Source organism: Lissotriton helveticus, chromosome 5_1, assembly GCF_964261635.1.
Source record: "Lissotriton helveticus chromosome 5_1, aLisHel1.1, whole genome shotgun sequence".
NCBI lineage: Eukaryota > Metazoa > Chordata > Amphibia > Caudata > Salamandridae > Lissotriton > Lissotriton helveticus.
Genome location: NC_136065.1, coordinates 745,576,889 through 745,597,012, shown reverse-complemented (window position 1 = coordinate 745,597,012; position 20,124 = coordinate 745,576,889). Strand labels below are relative to the sequence as shown.

At 43.9% G+C, this 20,124-nt stretch overlaps 1 protein-coding gene across 1 annotated transcript in view; it reads left to right on the top strand.

The window, feature by feature from the left end:
• KIFBP (kinesin family binding protein) overlaps positions 1-20,124 on the top strand; it is a 940,192-nt gene that overhangs the window by 67,915 nt on the left and 852,153 nt on the right. The window lies entirely within an intron of this gene.

Genomic DNA, 20,124 nt, shown 5'->3' with positions numbered 1-20,124 from the left:
AGAAGATACATCGGAACCTGGAATTGTCATCAAGGGAAGATAGACCGGGAAGGGGAAGGGAAAAGGCAGAGGTAAGAAACTGTCATTATTAAAAGTGAAAATAACTCCATCTCTGAAATCTTACCGTAAAGTAATGTATACCTCCACTGCAACTGCCAGTGAACCTACAAAGAATGTTGTGCAGGAAAGCCCGCAGAGGTGGCGCATAGTTCACAAGGTCTCCCAGAAGGTGGCATAAGTAACCCTCTAGACAAATTTAGCCTAGCTTCAGGAAACAGATCTACCATCCCACAGAGCAATTTGGAGGGGTTAAATTGATTCTTTCCTCTCAGTAATTCAGTTGTGAGTTCCGATACCCCACGGGCACTTGTAATAACTGCATCTGCGATTGCAACTGCTGTTCACCCTGCTGTGTGCCTTTCTAACAGATATTCCCCCATGGAATTACCAGACACCCAGGAAGATCAGCGGGAAGTCGTTAACGGCCCTATCGATATAAGCAATGCTATAACTGACAACTACAAGGCCTCAGATTCAACATCACGCTCTTTGGCAGATATACTACTTGCCATGAAAGACGAGATGACAAGCAGGTTTACAGTGTCGGAGGCAAACCAGGCTGAGGTGGGCAGTAGATTTTCTGTGTCGGAAGCAAACCAGGCTGCTATTCAATCGTCCTGTGAAGTACTGGCTCATAAACTAGAAGAAGTCACTATGAGGACAGATGCAATAGAGACGGAGATCCCTAAACTTAAGGAAGCCATACATACCACTTCCATGGATTTGCCAAAGTTATCAGCCCAAAATAAGGAATTAAAAGACAACCTTGAACGTTTAGAAAACCTTCCAAGGAAGAATAATTTAAGGCTCCTAAGCATCCCTTAAGATCTTGAGGGGTCAGATAAGAAGGGGTTTATGATTACTTTATTACAAGGAACAGTCTTAAAAAAACTCTCTCAGTATAGATCTAGTGTGCGAGATTCAAAGGGTACATCGCGATCCTTTTAAGAGGAACCCTTGCAGGCAAAGACCAGGAAGATACTGGTTAACTTTTTGTCTTACACCGTTAAGGAGCATATTTTATCTTCTGCTCTCAAGGAAGGCACCATTACCTCTACATCTATGGGTCAAACCCCCTTCTCCTTTTCTATATGATCTGATATTTCACATATCACGGCAACAAGGTAATGGGTGTTGGGGAAGAGACTCAAGGAGTTAAAAGGTTTGGGAGCCAAGGCTCAGTGAGGTTCCCTGCGTCACTGCGTGTCATGTGGAACAATCACATGCACCAGTTCCGTACGAGTGAGGATGTTGATGCCTTTATGGTTAAAGTCAAGATGGAGCAGGAGGCTAGAGGGGGAGAGTGTTGAAATTATGGAGGCTTCTCGGCATCAGGTCCCAGAATCACTCATTAATATGTATTTTGGTATTTTTAAGAAACCCAAGGGAGCAGTGATCGAATAGGCTTAGCCTATTGGAAGGGAGGGTTCCTTATGGGGGAAGGGGTCACAGGGTGTTGGGGGGAGGGAGGGTGGGGAGTACAGGGTGGGGAGCAGTGGATAAAAAAAAATATATATATATATACCTCGTTTCATCTGAATTTTAGGAAATATCTGTTTAGCCAGCACCAATGATTTGCAAGCTGGTGGCAGGAATTTCTACAAGAGATACTAAGATCAGCTTTGTCTCCTGGAACGTAAATGGGATAAGATGCCCACGTAGACAAAGGTTGATTCTGAAGTACTTAGAGCTTTCCCCAGCTCAGGTTTGTCTCTTGCAAGAGACACATTTGACCTCTGCAGAATGCCACCTGATATTCTCAAGAATTCACTGGATTAAAAGTCATTGCTCCTCTCAACAAACGATTAATAGTAGGGGTGTCCCTCCTCCAAATCCCACGCTTTAGACGCAAAAAGTGGGGTGGGTCCAATTTTTCCACCTTGGCCCCCACTTTCTGGAACTCCCTTCCAGACCACTTACGTGCGTCTACCCACTATGCATCCTTCCGTAAGGAACTAAAAACGTTTCTTTTTAAACAGGCATTCCCTGTGTAATTCTCCTTCCCCGGCTCTTATACCGGGCTCCACTTTTGTCTCTGTAGCCAATCCCCTCCACTAGCGCCAAGAAACCGTTCGGTGCACGCTGCGCTTTATAAATGTTTTAAATTAGAAATTAAATTAGGTGTCGCGATTTTGATTAAACAAGGGGTTTCTTGTTCTATTTCTTGCGCAGACCAGTCAGACAGGGAGATGGATAGTGGCACATCTCGATCATGGAGGGATTGAATTAGCTTGCGCATCCTTCTATGGACCTAATGTTGAAAATCCAACCTATATTTGCAAGTTGCAATCTAAACTAATTGTGGTAATTCCCCCCCTTGATCATAGGTGGAGATTTTAATGTCCTCCTAGACCCTCTAAAAGATAGGTCAAACAATAGCCATTATAAAGGGGCCCCTCGAATCCGACGAGCAATGGAAAATCTAATACATGACTTGGACCTGATAGATATTTGGAGGGCAAAAAAGGGAGATCTTCAGGGAATCACATTTTATAGTTAAAAGAATCACCATTCATCCAGGATTGATTATATTTTAACCAATAGGCATGTCCTAGATACTCTGACTGGGGTCTCAGTATTACCCCAGTGTGGCTCACCGATTAGAGTGGCAGACCCTGAGGCAGAGGTCTGGCCTGGGACCAGGGTTCAATTCCCGACGCGGCAGGGTCTTGGGCTCAATGTCCACGGATTCGATAATTCTCGCCTAGGTGCCTACTCTAATCATGGGTCCCACTCTGCAACTCTGGGCAATAGCTTGCTTAATCTCCACAATGGCCCTGAAAGCGCTAGGATGCTTGGCCTCACCTTGGAGGTGCCCAGTAAGGGGGCATCTCACAGGGAAAGCCAGGAAGGGTTCCACAGCGGTATACAGCGCCAAGATACCTTTCAGGTGATAGTGCGCTTTACAAGTATACACACATTTACAAGTATACACACACACACATTTATTACCAAGTCATCTCTCGGAACGTGCTCCAGGCATGCAGGCCAGACCATGCTTGGGAAGAGCAATACATTACAAACTAGATGGACGCTTAACAGAGCAATGTTGCTAGACCCCGAAATTATTTGAGCTGTTAAATCATCCTCCCAAGAATATTTTTTATTTAACATCGGCTCTGCGATCATGGACGCCTTTAAGGCCAACCTGAGGGGGAGGCTCCATGGCCTTATATCCTCCGAGAATCGGGCTGAGGCCCGGGAGCTACATATCATCGAGGGTAGAATCGCGTAATTGGAAGCAGAGAGGAACCAACTTAGCCATGGGAGCCCAAGAAAGTTGGTACAAGTTCAGGGAGATCTAGAGGGAGTGAGGCAGGAATACAGGGGTAAGCTGGACCAGAAGTGCAGCGCACAATGGCTCATTAAGAGCATGCACAATTTTGAGTACGGAGAGAATGCTGGTGCTCTATTGGCCTCCAAGGCCAGAGCCGGCCGCTCCAAAAATAACATCAATGAGCTTATAATAACAATGGGGAAAAATCTAGCAGGGTAGAGGACATGCAGACCTGCCTCCTCTCCCTTTTTTCGGACCTCTATAATGAGAATTTAGCCCCCTCCCCAGATCAAATACAAACTTGGTTGAGGGGTAAATCGTTGTCAACATTAACTGAAGCCAGCCGTGACCACCTCGACGCCCCTATATCTTTAGAAGAGATCAAAAATCAAATAAAGACTTCTAAAAACAATAAAGCATCAGGGATTGATGCACTGCCAAATGAAGTCTTCAAACTCCTATCTGAGGAATTAACTGCGGTACTGGGTACCTTGTTCAATTCAGTATACAGCTCCTACATGTCAGGTCCCCTGTTCATGGAAGGAAGTAACCATCGTACTGATATTAAAACCCAGAAAGGATCCCCTTAAAGCTGACTCTTATCATCCGATCTCCCTGCTGAATGCCTATTATAAGATCTTTATGGGTATTCTGTCAGGGAGATTGGACAAACTGGTCCCCAACCTGGTTAATATCGATCAGAAGGGCTTTGTAACTGGGAGATATATTCAGGAGCAGACACAATTGTTGATAGGCAACATTGACTTGGCCGTAGTAAGATCAGATCCTTTGGAAGTAGTTGCCTTGGACGCAGTCAAGGCATTTGATAGGGTCTGCTGGGTGTATCTTTGGGAGGTTTTAATGGCAATGGGCTTTGCTCTCATCTTTATTCAGACTTTGAGGAAATGTTATCAGGGAGCCTCTGCAAAGATCCTACTGAATGGTATGCTTACCTCCAGTTTTAACATTCAGAGGGGAACAAGACAGGGCTGTCCTATTTCACCCCTGTTGTTTAATATCTATATAGAGCCACTGGCCATTAGACTGGATGACTTAATTTACCCCTTTAAATCTCAGCATTATCATTGTAAACTAGCCCTGTATGCAGATGACATAATATTATACACCAGTAATCCCGGGGCGACTATTCTGGAGGTTGAAGCCCTTTTGGAGGAATTTGGAATTATCTCTGACTATTTAGCCAATTCTTCGAAAACTGAGGTGATGTATTGGAACATCAATCAATGGGAGGGCCCCACTAGTAGACAGTTAAAATACTTGGGATATATATTGTCAAACTTGATAAAATCCCCCAGAATAATTTGAATAAAATCATTAAGGAAATTGATCGCCTCTTCACCAGATGGGGGAATCTTCCCCTGACTAGCTACAGGAAGGTTAACCTGGTAAAGATGGTTATCCTCCCCAAGCTGACTTATCTGTTTAATGCAGTTCCCTTGGTTTTCTCCAATATGGGTAGTTGTAAGGTCCAAAGCAAGATCAGGAGCTTTATTTGGGGAGATAAAGGAGTAAGGCTATCATGGAAAAAGTGTAGGCTTACTAAGGGGGTTGGCTCTCCCAGACATCAGATGGTATTCTGTTGCATTCTAACTCAAAGGTGTTCGGATGCTACTCTCCTTACCAGTGGAGACATCATGGGGAATTTTATTGGGTGAGATGGCTACGATGGAGGGCGGAGAATGTTTTCTATATAAGTTCGGGGCCCCGAGGTACTTTAAACGAGTGCGTCTGAAGGTTCTCAGGGCTGCCCTAGAAACCTGGTATAAAGTGAGAAGTTGCTGGGTAATCGATATTACTCAGAATTTGCCCCTATATGGGAGTTTTTCGAGTTTTATTGTATTTGGTTTGGTTCTCCACTGAGAACCACAAATATTAAATACACAATGTAATAGTTTAAACAGTTTTGATAACATTTTCGTTCTAATACAAAATTAAAAATGGTTTTAAAAATGTGTACAGATTGTGACATACAAATATGTTTCGCGGGACTTTACATAAAATAATTAATTCCTGTACTGAGTTAATTCTGCATTTTGAATAAACTGGTTGTAAAAATCTTTTCCTTGCCTTTGCCACTGACGCATTTGTGCAAGTAGACAATAAATGTTCTAAATCCTGCTCTTCACCATTACATAGATTACAAATAGGGTTTTCTTCTAAATACCACCTAGATGTAAGGGTTTTTACAGGAAGTATTCCGAATCGGAGCAGAACAATCGATCTCCTAACCCCATGGTACAGGTTAAAATTAATATATTGTTGAGGTTTCTTATACTCAATAGTTTCGGTGACATTTTTATATAAAGACAGTTTAAGACAATGTTGAGAGTCAAGGTCAATACTTAGTCTTGTAGTAAAGTGCTTTAAGAAAAGTTTCAATTGGGCAGGAGTCCAAGAGAGTAACAGCTTGATGTTGACCTCTGATAGCTTAAAAGCAGATAGGGCATTTCTTGAAAATACATACTTCGATGATTCACGTTCAAATGTCTCAATTTTTAACAGGAATCGGAGCGTTCCTTCTTCAGCATGGAGGAGATTATACGCCCACCTGATGATATTGGCGATTCCTCGGGCATAGGAGCTAGTTAACGAAAACTCAAGACGGAGAGCTTGTACTGGAACCGACTGGGATAACTTCATTAGTTTCCGTAGGATCTTTCCTTCTTTTAAATCTAGAAAGGACCACTGACTTATTGGTATGTGTTCAAGTGCGTACGACAGTACTGGTGGAACTTTGGCACTATATACCTTAAGCATTGCAGAAAAATGTCTCTGTCCAGATGCAGCGTATAGCCGTAAAAGTGCTCCCACGTGAACGTCAGATTTCCGGGTCAGATTCAAAGTATGGGACCTATTTTGTAAGGACTTCGTGAAGATTCTTCCTAAGTAGGTGTATTCATTTACCACTTCCACCGTTTTCCCCCCTTGAGACCAAGTAAATTTAGTTTTTCTACCAGAGAACGGTACTATTTTTGTTTTCGAGATGTTCGGAATTAGGTAATTTTCCTCTGTAAAGTTATAGAGAGCCTGAAGGCTTCTTTGCAAACCAAATGGGGTTAGATCTAGGATGATAACATCATCTGCATACAATAGAGTATGTATTTTGTGGGAAGCAATTTTTGGCGGAAAGTTACTTATCTGCTGGAAACACTGAGGCAAATCACTAAGATAGAGGGAAAACAATAAGGGAGCAAGGAGACATCCTTGCCTAAGGCCATTTAGGGTCAGGATAGCATTAGTAAGACCTTTTTCCTTCCCCATTTGGACTTGGCACCAAGTATCTGTATGTAATGCTGATAATATATGTAGTAGATTGTCCGGGATACCCATATTACTGAGTTTTCTCCATAGTGTCACTCTGTCTACTCTATCGAATGCGGTGGAAAAGTCGATAAAAGCAGCATATACAACCTGAGATTTTATAGTAACATATTTATCTAAGATGGTTTGCAGAACAGCCATATTGTCGGTAACTGAATGCTTTGATCTAAATCCAGCCTGGTATAGGGGAATCTGTCCGGATGAAAAGGCCCAATCTTTTAAGTGATCTAATACTGTCGGCTGTAAAAATCTTTCCAGTTGCGTCCAAAAGGGCTATCTGTCTATAATTACAAGGATACAGCCTTGTTCCCTTTTTGTGTATGGGTATTATAATGCTCCCCTTCCAGGATTTGGGTATATCTCCAGTACTGAAGATGTAGTTGAAAAGGGGAGATAACATCTTACTCCACTCTTTGGGGTTGCATTGGAGGACCTTAATCGGTATTTGGTCCGGACCTGTTGCTCCTGTTGATCTTGCCTTTCTTATGTGTAGCTCAATAGAGAATGGGCTAGAAAATCCACAGTCTGAAGATTTTATTTCTGAGTTCCTAACAGAGTGGTAGCTCATTTATGCGGTAGTATTTAATTTATATAAATTTGTCAGATAAAGTTCCCATTCTGATAGAGGCACCGGGATAGTTTGTAATACTTTTTTCGTGCCTATTTCTTTAGCGATTATATTCCAATACACACGTTGATTGTTTTGTCTCGCTGCTATCTGCAGATCTACCCAGTTTTTGTCTTGGGTTGTTCTCTTGTTTTTTTCTCTTTCTCTCCTGCGTAGATTTTTCAATTTGTTAATTTCTAGCTGTCTGGATGGTGATTTTTCCAAAAATTGTGCTCATATCACTTTGTTTGGATAAGTTGTATTGGTAGCTAACTTTTGTTTTTTGTTTTGATTCTTTGTATGTTGCACCCGTTTTTCCTGTAATTTTTGTGTTAATTTTTTGATCACAGTTTTGAAATTTTATTATCGGATTTGCGGAGTGTATTCTTTGCAAGAGTTGTGTTGAGTCAATTATGGAGATTATTTTGGTAAGAGTGGCTGAATTCCAATGAATCCGTCTTTGAGATGGATTTACCAGGACTGTACTATGGCTATACATAATTTGATTTGATTGAGACTGTTGTGCTTTCCACTCTGTACTTAACTGTAGTATCGCATGATCACTACCATCAGCAAGGTTGATTTTGAGTTCTAAAACTGATCTAAACAGATCATAGCTACAGATCATGTAGTGCAGTAGTGAGGTATTACAGTTTCCCTGTCTAGTATTTGAGGCAGGGATGTCTCCTTCTACATTGCCATTTAATATTGTTCCATTTAGAATGGGTAGTGAAGCGATTAGAATCTTCCCTCTTTTATCTGCCTTATTTTCTTTAGGAAGAAGTGGAATAGAGATTCCCAGTGCCTTGTCTGTGAGCCAATTTGCCCATTTCGATAATAACTCATTGGATATTTTCCCGTTAAAATCACCCATGATAAAAAGCGATGGATAACCCTGCTTTTCTATTGTTTGTTCGATATCCTTTAGGATATCTATAGTAAGTGCATCCATTTTTACTCCAGGGGGGATATAGATGTTGTAAATTAGTAGATCTTTTAAGGTTTCTGAAGGATTTGTCTCGCACTTGATTTTAATACATTGGTGATTCTTAGAGTTAGTTGGAATTACTTCTTGTGCCCATTTGTAGTCTTCATTTAATAAGATCGCTATCCCATCTTTCGCGTGTCCCCGATCGACCTGTTCTGCAGGGATATCATATACAAAATATTTCTCATAATTGAAGTTTTGTGTAGACCAAGTTTCTTGGAGGGCCACTATTGCTGGGCAATCTTTTGTTATTTCAGCCAATTTTTCTCTAGTTTTTCCCGCTATGTTCCATGAAGAAATCGTAAAGCCTGTGCTAAACAGAGAATTTGTTATCCTTAGTCTGTTTATTACTGTTCAAGGTTTCTGAAATCCAGGACCAGGAATGATCTCTCTTTGTTATTTTAACACTGGGGGTTTTCTTACTCCAGATTTCTCTATCGCCGTTCTTTATGGACACAAATATATTTTCTGTAGCATGATCTAGGATATTGATGGTGGTGTTAAGAGATTGGTTAGACCGAGGCTTTTTGGGAGATTCATCTGGTATATGTCTCTTTTGAGGTTCGTATTTTAATACGGGGGCCAGGTCATACCCGTATTTGTGTAAAGTGTCACTCTCCTGCAGTATGATTCCTGGGATCACTGGAGACCAAAATTCAACAATCACAATTGACATTTTTGATTTTTCTGGAAACATAACTAGTTTTATTTCGTTACGCGCTAGAGATTGAAACGGCCGAATTTTCTGTAGCAAACTAATAATTCGGCCGTGGTTGAGTGGTGCTTCGTCAGAAGGGAATAGGTCTATAATTTCCAGAAAATTGGACGTAGTTTCCTCTGTTTGCAGATCCTTTTTCTGAGTAGAGAGAGTTTCTTTTGAGATCTCTCTTAACGCTGGACTTATCGGACCGTGTCCTGATGGTAGAAACTGTGATGCCTTAGGATTTAATTTACTCAGTTGGTCAGAGTTTTCTATTTGAATTTTTTTCGGCGATTTCTGCTCCTTTGTTCTCATAGTCAGGGGCATTTCTGCGCTTTCTTCTATTTCAGGTAAAAGAGGAGAATTGTTCTGAAGTCTTATTTTGCAAGCTTTCTTTTTCTTAATTCTTCTTTGCGTTTTTCTCCTTTTTAGTTTATTCAACTTTTGATTTCTTTTGTCATTAGCGCTTTTTTGGTCCTGTGTGTCATCATTAGATAGCACAATCTCAACAGTTGATTTAAGGTTAGATGTTGCCGGACTGGTCAAGGTGGAGTTAGATTTTCTTTTAGTGAAGATTGGATAGTAGGCTACGGGCTGCTGGGGAGACACTGATTTGGTTTCCTCCTTAAAAAGGTTTCTAAGAGAGTATGTATGATTAGAATCCTGTTTGCCCTTAGGTTCCTTAATTAGTTTGTTTCCGGTTTGGGTTGCAGTTTCCTTTGTTTGAGAAAGAGGTGTTTTTATTGTTTCAACTTTTGAGTTATTAGAATGTTCACCATTACATTTACCACAAGCTCCTGTTGTTGCTGTCGACTTTGTTTGATCTTTCTTCCTTTTTTTCTCAACTAGGAATTTGAGTATTCCTAGTTGGGTGTCAAGTGTTTGGTCAGAATTTTCTAGTATGTTCCCTAGATGAATGAGAACTGCTTCCAGGATGCTTTGCAATGTGAATAAGGATTTGGATATTGGATTGTGGTCATTATGAAAATCAATACTTTTAAAGAGAGAGAGATCTGGTGATTTTTCGAGGAATCCCTCTTGGTCTGATGATTTTTGTTGAGTACTGGTCTGTATGTTTTGGGTTTCCTTCTGTGGTCCCGTGTGATATATTAAGTCTTTGATATTGATATCTGGACAGGTAATGTTATATTCTAGGGATTGTTGTAATTTGAATGATTCCGGTATTATTGAACCAACTGTAGTGGAGGTCGGGATTAACTCATCCGATTCGGTGGAGATACTTTTTTGAGGAGCTTCAGGTGTCCTTTGGTTTTGGGTTTGAGTTTGATGTATTTCATCCTTTCCAACCTCTTTATTCCCTTTTTTTTCTTTAACTGTCTGTTCTTTTTTTGTTTGTTCCTGTTCCTCTAGGTTTAATTTTGTAAAATACTTTTTAATCCCGGGAATTACTACAGACTTTCCGGCGCTTACTGTCTTGCCCGTGCTCTTTCTAATTGCTTCTTCCGTTCCCATCCTCTTCATAAAAATGGTTCTTGACCTTAGTTTTTATAGGCCATTACAGTGTGGTGAATCACTTTGTATTGTTTTTAGTTGTAGTTTTAGCCGTGCTATTTGCACCGGCCGTATCTTACTTGGTAGATCTTGGCCACCTGTGTGGTTGAAATGCTGTTTCTTGTTGCCCACTACTTTAGTCCCAACATTGAAATAAAGATTCTTGCAGAATTCCAATTGACACAGCCAAGGAGGTAAGGTTCCAAAGTGCCAGTATAGAGGGGCGCCGCTCATGCAACACCAGGAACTAGCACCCTGTTTCTGCTCCCTGGCTCCGTTACTTGTGAGGTTATAACAGTTTCATGCACAATAAACATTAATTGTCTGTCTTTCTTTAGTTAGTTGTTATGGTTTAGTACCTCTATTGTAGTTGCGTCTTATAGCTCCAGCCTCACTTGGGACGTCGGTCGCGGCTGTTACCGCAGTCTCTCGTGGCTCTGGCCGCACCCAAGGCGCCACTCGCAGCAGCTGTCGCGTCCTGCGGGGCTTGCGGCTCCGGTCACACAAAAAGTATGCCAGGAGTAGAAGCAGGGGCTCCAGCCGCGCCCCAGACGTCCAGCAGGCGCTCACACTGCGTCCAGCAGGTACTCGCGGTTCCAGCCGCCGCCTGCCCACCTATCGCGGCAAATGTCTTGCTCCAACCGCGTCCAGGAGGGACTCACGGCTCAGGCCGCACCTGAGAACGCCACTCGCGGCAGCCGCCGCATTCAGGAGGCGCTAGCAGCTCTGGCCGCACCCAGAATGCCACTCGCGGCAGTTGCCGCGTCCTGCGGGGGCTCGCACTGCGTCCAGCAGGCGCTCGCGGTTCCAGCTGCCGCCTGCCCACCTATCGCGGCAAACGTCTTGCTTCAGCCGCGTCCGGGAGTGCCCCGCGGCTCTGGCCGCACCAGAACACCAGGAGGAGGAGCAGGGGCTCCAGGCACACCCCAAACGTCACCCGCGGCGCTCGCAGGCGCTCGCGCTCCCAGCCGCAGCCTGCCCACCGATCGCGGGAGTCGTTTTAGTCCAGCCGCGACCGGGACAGGTCAACACGGGTCCACAGGTCCACTGCGTCCGCGATACCTATCCGGCAGTCAGGCAGTCAGGAGTGGGGTGCGGCCAGACGCCACAGTCGGCGTCTCCTCGCCGTCCTTCTCGCCTCGCTTCGCTCACAGCCGGAACCCACAGCTCGTTTATTCCACCCTATATGGGACTCTCCCGGGACTCCACTCTGTCTTTAAGATGGTTTGGCGGTACCAATCAGGAGAGCTGGCATAACCATCTGGTCTGATTTGGAAAATGCAGAAGGAATTCACTCTTGGGAGCTATTAAGAGCTACAATAGGCCCTGGTTTTTCTAAGTTTAAGTATTTACAACTTAAATCTTGGTTCGAAGCAGAAAATGGGGACTTAAGTGGAGATTGGGACACAGAGATTCTTTTTCAATCAGTACAGCCAAATAAGAAAGAAATCTCAACTTGGTATAAGAAGTTCCTAGATGCAGAAGACACTGTACTTACACCACAATCTGCGGTCTGGAACCAATCCCCCTTTGAGCCGAACATTGTAGACCTACTTGAGCCCTCTCTGAAATTACTTTATAAATTCATCAAACCAGCCAGTTTAAAAAAGAACCACTTTTTTGTCACCAATTGCCTGCTAAGATAGCCAAGTTTGCCCCAGTGCCTATTCCCAAATGCCCCAGATGTATGACTCCCAACGACATACATATTTTCCACGAGTGCCTCGAAGTAAGATCTTTCTGAAAGGGGGTGGGAGATTCTCTCCGTGACATTTTCAAAGTAAACATCAAGGTTAACTCCTCATTAGTGTTTTTTGGGAATGATGGATTATCTACCTCAAACCTATCACAGATTCATAGCGGGTTGTTGTTATACTTGGTGTTGCTCGCTTGGAGAGAAATATGTATGAGGTGGAAAGATTCCCACCCCCAAAGAGAGAAGATTGGCTTAAAGCCTCATTTGCTATGGCCCGCCTAGAACAGGATAGGACTGGGGATAGTTCTATAAACATCTGGCAACCCCTTATGAGCTGGGGGCGTGACTTGAGATTAATATAATTCTTTGCTGGCTTTCCCCATCGTCCTATGATTACACCAAGCCTTCATCAAACGAGGCCAGCGAGGCAGACCTAAGCAAGTGCAGTAAGTCGTAGGGCGCCCAGTTGGAGAAAGAAGACTTTTTAAGATCTGCAGAAGCTTATTGGAGGGATGAGGACAAAAAAAAATCTTTACAGTAAAAACATTTAATAAAAAAAATCGAATGCACGATGCCTGCATGGGCGCAGTTTTGAGCAGTATACTCCTGGGAGAGACTATGTTACAATAGGTTAAAATTATAAAGACCCTCCTGAACATACCAATTGATTACTTTGTCCTGTAAAAATCCCTTTTTACATAGAATTCATCAGTCATTGTTGCCAAATCTAGTTAAGCCACCTACGCGGACCCGCTTTAACTTAGTCTATTTAACCACACTGTGGGCACCTAAGTTAGATGACTTCCACCAGGGTTAGAGCGCCAGCTGATTTAGTTACTGGGAAGTGGAAGCCCCAGGATCTGCGATCTGTAGCAGGGGGTCAAGAGCGATTCTTATTTGAAGAACGAATTTGCTGACTCTAGCAAAAAGGCAGGTTGTTGTTTCCGTAAAGCACCAGTCCGAGGCGTCCCTGCACAAATTGGACAACATCAAAGCAGGAATTGTTGTGGAGTAACCACTGTTCCCCCTTGTATCACACTACACTGATGGGCAACACATGTCCAACGATAAGAGATACAAAAGGGGGTGCTGATGGACGGAGCATCTGAATCAATCAAACACTCACACCCAGTCAAAAGATCTGGGTTTATTCAACACCGTTCTTTAGCCCACTATGCCACCCCAGTTCAGACATGGCTATATGCAAATCAGTCTGACCCAGATCTTTTGACTGGGTGTAAGTGTTTGATTGATTCAGATGCTCCGTCCATCACCACCCCCTTTTATACCGCTTTTGGCCGCCATAAGTGTGGCAGGGTATGCTCAGACGTGAGTCCCTTGCTCACTTTGCCACTGGATTCAAGCAAGCTGGGCTGAAGACGGCTGGAATGCCAGAAACCGGTCCTCGGAAGCTTGTTTCCGGTCCAGGGAAGACATGGCTTGGCGGTTCGGGCTGGACTGTTCCCATGAGGCACAGGGTCAGACTGATTTGCATATAGCCATGTCTGAACTGGGGTGGCAGAGTGGGCTAAAGAACGGTGATGGCTTAAACCCAGATCTTTTGACTGGGTGTGAGTGTTTGATTGATTCAGATGCTCCATCCATCAGCACCCCCTTTTGCAACGATAAGAGATGGCAAGTACTGGATGTGGCTAAGGTGCCTGAGCGAGGAGGGGATCTTTCTTTCATTCTACAAAAATACCTTTTTTGTTTTAATTCTTTTTATTAAAAGATGAAGCAAAGAAAACTGCGGCGACAGCAAACATCTCTGATTGAAATATAAAAACAGCCTTATCCACCGACAAAGTCCCATCATGATAGTGACAGAGTGACATTGGATCATTGCACCAACAATACACAGAGTAATAGTAACATCTCTACCTTCAGCATTACAAGACCTCATAATTAGTATCCACCAGAGTTTCACACAGCTCCCCACTATAGGAGTTCCATTTCCCCCATATTTAGTCCATTTATTTGGATAGCCCCTCCCCGCATAGACCACCCTCTCAGCCAGCATGCACCAATCCATGTTTCTCTTCTAGTCCTCAAACTGGGGTTTAATTCAGAGCTAAACATGCAACTACATTTCGCTTGGCCACCTATAGTCCCAATGTGAGCCAAAGACGATTGAGGTCCGTTTCAGCCCACACATTCAAGAGGCACCACTTAGCTGACAGACAAAAATCACTCACCACAACATTATTACGTCAAGATAGCACCCTCTCCCAGTAATGTTGGAGCACTGAGCAGCTTCACCACATGTGGACAAATGTACCCTTCAGACCACAATTTCAGGCACCCAAAACATTATCTACTGTACCCATTTTAACCAGTGTAGTGCATGCATAAGAACTTTGGTGAAAGATCTTAAATTCGAGGGTCAGGAGAGTTATTTAACAATTTACTATAGGTAACCAAGATAGCCTTTCATGGCCATCTCATAAAGACTTGAACATAAATGCTTTGCCATATGTGACACCATTTCAAATGGACTGAACTCCTTTGAGGAGTAGAGAGGATTTTTTCTCTACCTCAAGAGTAGTATGTACTTTATTCTGAATTCCTTGTAGGAACAGAAAGGATTTGGCTTTGTCTATGGGCACCATGGACTTCAATGTGATATATCGCACATTACTTGCGGTGGAATTGCATATTCATTTCGTTGCATGATTCCTTGCAATTATGTTCTTATTTCAAATACAGAGAGTCACTTATATATGCCTCCTACCCTCTGCCTCTCGCCTTTTTCTTGGATGGTTATTTGTCATTGTGTCTTTCATTTTCACTAGGGCCACTACCAAATAGTAAACCATGTTATATCTTGACACTGGCTGTCCCTCTTCTTTCACTGTGTAGAGCAGTATATACACTGAGCTCAAGTTGGGACTTGAAATGCATGACGCGTCTCAAGCCCCTTTTTAGAGCCATCTTGAAACATTCCTCCCAAGTGCGTGTTCGCGAGCCATCACGGACAGCGACGGTTGCCCCACACTGTCCTCTTTCTTAATGGAGCACTGACTCCTCGCAGCTGGATGCCAATCAATCAGTAAAGCCTATTCTGCTTATCACGGCTCCCAATCTCTGTGCAAATAAGGGGCAGCAGTTCCAATTTCATCCCCAAGTGTGGCTGGCGCTCTATTATTGACAGTAACAATAGCCTTGGGCTGGTTCTGATTTCTGTGAGCATTGACTCCCTGTAACAACAAAAAGAAATACACCTTTCCCCAGGAGGAGGTACTAAAACGGCGTAACCAAGCAAAAAAAGCAGCGTGCAGGGGGAAGAAAAAAAGGGGGGGATTCCCCTTTTGGAACTGAAACCCTCACACACCCAGCATGCTAGGTGTCATGCTTCATCATATGGGTTTTGCTCCTCGTCAGACTGGCGCTGCAATGTCTGACGGGCACCCATAAAGGGGCTCTTTATCGGAGATCTTTTGTTCCTGCCAGTTGGTGCATATGGGTATGAGGGTTTCAGGGAAAATGTAGACGTAAGTGAGAGTGGTGAAGGTTAAAAAAGGTTAGTGAATCCACGACAATCTTTATTGGTGTGGTTCACCACCTTACTAAAAACAGTGAGGTGAAAACACACGCTGGTGCAAAGATCCAGCCGTGTGTATCCTACCTAAAGGTCGACATGGACATGTTTCATGCTTTGAGAGCAATTCGTCAGGACCTACAATATTATAGTGCTACACAAACAGGAAGGGGAAATACTACCTTCCTCTAGAAGTAGGACTGCAGGCCAGATGGTCCTGCTCTGTCTAGGTGGGACCTAAGAAAGGGTGACATGAAGGTAAAAGAGTTAACCCTCAATAAGCGCTATAGTCAGTACAGGTCACCACAGCTTGGTTACAATGTTTTAGGACAGTGGGTAGGGAGCGTTGGGTTACCCATTCTGTACCATCAAATTAAAAGTACACAGTGATTGTATTCAACAATCGGTTAAAATCAAAGAGAGACAAAAGCAGTGGGAATCAGTGCGACTATGGATTACTGTGACTCAGTTGTGAACAATAAAATGTGTCAACCATTGCTCGAGTATCTCACCCCACTAAGACCAATATGGGCATCTCCAGTCTTCTCTGTAGTGCACGGCACCTGGGTAGTTGGTACCTTGGGAGGAAGGGGGGGGAAGAGATATCGTGAGGGAATCGGTAATGGGCCCCGATGGAGAGTACCATAATCAGACCCACACACTGGGGGCGCGTGGCGGAAACCCCGACGGTGGACATACCAAACTCACATTCTGCTCGCGGAGAGACAGTGGGGACCGCCATCAGAATATGTGGGCAGCACGATCGCGCATAACTCCGGAGGCCCCGCGCCCACCCCATCAACCCAGGAGTTAACGAGGGGGAGACGCGAAACCCCCGCAGCAGATGCACACATATAGAGCAAAACACACGGCAATGGCTCCCTGGTTTTTCGCGGCATCAAGGAGATGAGGCATACCACGACTCTGGAGCAACCGCAGCGTCACCCTCAATTCAAGGAGGCTGTGGTCTGGCAGCAATGGAGGTCATTGCAGAGGACGGACCCTGTGGGGGACGCTTACCTGTCCGAAGTACGGAACACACCGTGCCACCTACCCACACGTAAGGGTCGGGGAGAAGCCGGGGCACTGTGGCACACGAGAACTTTGCTATTTAGCTAGTCGTGCCGGAACTCCCGTGACCGCGTGTCACGTGGGGGGTGGGGCGATTGGAGGTTACGCAAACGTTGGGGCAGTGACAGCAGGGCAAGGCTCCAATGCAAGGCCCATGTGAGCCCCGTATCACAGTGGCAGCCATGTTTTAGTGTGTGTAGGTGCCGATCGAGACAACCCGCCAGGCAGAGCTATGTCACAAGACGCTCGTGAGATAGGCGTAGTAGATTATTAATTGTGTAGGGCAGGGATGCCAATGTGTAAGACATGCCGGCGGCGGTGCTGATGTGTGATTTTTATTGTTAGTTTGTAAAACCGGGTAACCAACCCAAAGGGATGATACAAAAGGGCAGGATAGCCCACCTCTAATTCGGTCATATAAAGGGGAATAGAGCCTGTAAATATGAATGGTATCAGGTCTAAAGGGGGTTATAAGGATGGTCGTAAGGACCCCGAAATATCAGGGTAACGGAAGGCCAGTAGAGCGGCCTTTGAGGACATGGTGGATATCCTCCCCCCTAGAGGTGACGTCCTGTATTGCATCTCAGGACGTCGGAATCAGTACCTAAGCGGTGGACCCACCTCTGCTCTATCCTGAGGAGCGCCTGGTGAGTAATCTGCTGATGTGCTTCCAGTATCGTCCACCGCAGGCTGTCTGCTGAGTGATTCATTTCCATATAGTGGCTGTAAAGCCTTGTGTGTGTTCTGTGGCATCTAATGTTGCTCCTATGCTCAGTGATACGCAGCTTGACCAGTCTCATGGTCATGCCTACATATCTCTTCCCGCAAGGGCAGGTGAGGAGATAAATGCACCTGGGGGAGTTGCAGTTTGTGTGTCGCTTTTGTTTCCACGTGAAGGTCTCAGTTAGTTTTAACTCCTTGCTAGGGCTGGTTTGCTTGCAGATGGAGCATCCGCCACAGGGAAAGTGACATGTCACCTATCACTGGGGGCAGATTCCAGAGGGTCCTCTGAGTGACCACTTCCCTATTCTTTGGACTGGTGTGTATTAGTTGATCTTTAAGGTTAGCTGTACGTTTGAATGCAAACCTAGGGCGGGGGAGTGAGAGGTCACCCGAGTTGATGATGTCCCAGTGTTTGTTTATGGTCTTCTTGATGTGTGTGGAGTGTTTAGTAAAGGAGGTCACACAGGTAATGATTTCAGACTGTTCATTGGTTCTTGTTTCAAGGAGAGTTTTTCTGGGGTTGTTCATCGCCCTTTTGTACGAGTTGTGAATTTGTCTGTGAGGGTAACTACTATCATGAAGTTTATGTTGAAGTAGTTTCGCTTCTTTTTTTAAATCAACCATGGTGGAACAATTCCTCCGGATTCTGAGGAACTGCCCGAAGGGTAGTTTGTCTCTCAGGGATTTGGGGTGGTGGCTGTTATAAAGTAGAAGACTATTCCTGTCTGTCTCTTTTGTGTGTAAGTTCGTACTCAACCCACTATCAGAGAGCCAGATCCTGAGGTCCAGGAAGGGAATGTTAGTGTCTGAAATGGTACTCGTGAACCTGAGGAAGGGGTTCTGCGTGTTAATCCATTGACAGAATGCTTGACAAGTGTTTGCGTCACCCTTCCATAGTATAAGGATATCATCGATATACCTGCGCCAGAGGGAGAGGTTTTCTCTGTATGGGTTTTGGTCCCCCCAAATGATGGTCTCCTCAAAAACTGCCATATAAATACAGGCCAGACTCGGGGCGAAGGTACTACCCATCGAGGTACCCTGTATTTGATGGTAAATCTGGGTGCCATATTCGAAAAAGTTATCAGTGAGTGCAATTGATGCACATTCCATTTGATCCCTGTGCCATTCGGAGTAACCTATTCTGCTGATCACAGCTCTCTATCCTTGAATTCTTTCTTTACTGTAGCTTCAACTTCATTCAGGGGTAAGTGATCTCCGAGTTGCTGAGTTTAAAGGTGACAGTCCCCTTAATTACTACTTTGGATTGCTCATTTAATATTTTTATTTTCACCCCCATTGGCCACATCACCCTCACTAAGTCAGGGGTGTGGAATTTAATGAAATATCTACTTGTCCATGGGGCACATTGCTTCTTAAATATACTTGTACTGTACCAAAATCCACTTGTCCCTGTTGTGCCTTGTAATGTGGCAACAAATTATGGCAGCAATCTCATTATAAGACCTTTGAAAGAGTCTCTCTGATTATGCCTGGGCTCATTCCATAGTAGGGTTTGAATACTAGCTATTCCCTTATGTTTCCGAAGAGCTACATACTCTGGCAGAAGGTAATGGTCCGCATGTTTCAGGGTTGGAATGCCCTTTTGCGTCTGTGCATATCTACAAACCTCCACGTTGTAAGGGTTTCCACCAACTCTTCTCTTTTCCCACACTGAGAAAGGTTGAAAATTTACTCCTGACAATGGCAGACATAAAACTTTTTCCAGGGTTGGAAAGAAATGGTTGGAGGGAAAGTGAACTTGTAAACACTCAGATTTTTCACATTAGCAAATGTACACCTGCATATTTGCTCGTGCTAAAATGCAGTTCACAAATATTTTCTAGGAGTACTATTTCTTGGCCTACTTCTGTAAAGTCTTGTGAATTCATGAAAGCTGCATATCTGCACTTAATGCAAGGAGATGGGTGCACTTTTGAGACGTTATTTAATAATTGAGCCTCTAATTAGGTCTGGTGTTAACAATGACCTTTTGTGTTTATTAAAATTCTCTCTGTCCATCGGATAGCTCTGCTGTGAGAGACCGCATTCTGTTCTTTCAGTAGTTTTGTTCAGTAACAGGAACTACTAGGACAATGTGTGCTTTTTGAGACCACATTTTGTTTTTGCTGTTTACAATGCTTGTTATAATGGTAAGGGCCCTCCAGCTCCCACACCAATAAGGTTTTACAAAAACTATGCTAAAACAAGTCACGCATTGACTAACCCCTTCCATGCTCATGACGAGCTCAGCTCGTCATGCAGTACAGTGCTCCTGTGCTCATGACGAGCTCAGCTCGTCATGACCACACCCGTTTCTATTGACCCTCAGCACAGAGGGAGAATTCATAGAGCAGTGATGTGGTTAAACCAAAAAGCTGACCAACAATTTCAGACCTACTGGCTTTACCAGTGCTTGTTTATTTTTGTTTCCCATAGTCTTATTAAAACTGGTTACACTGGTTTTCCACTATGAATATTTTTGGGAAATACTGGCATACATCAACACACTTTACTAAATGATGCTGCAAAGAAATTGTATATAACATTTTAGAGTAGTTTAGCGAAATGTTGAATTTTTTTGTGAACATTTTATTTAGAAAGCAAAGA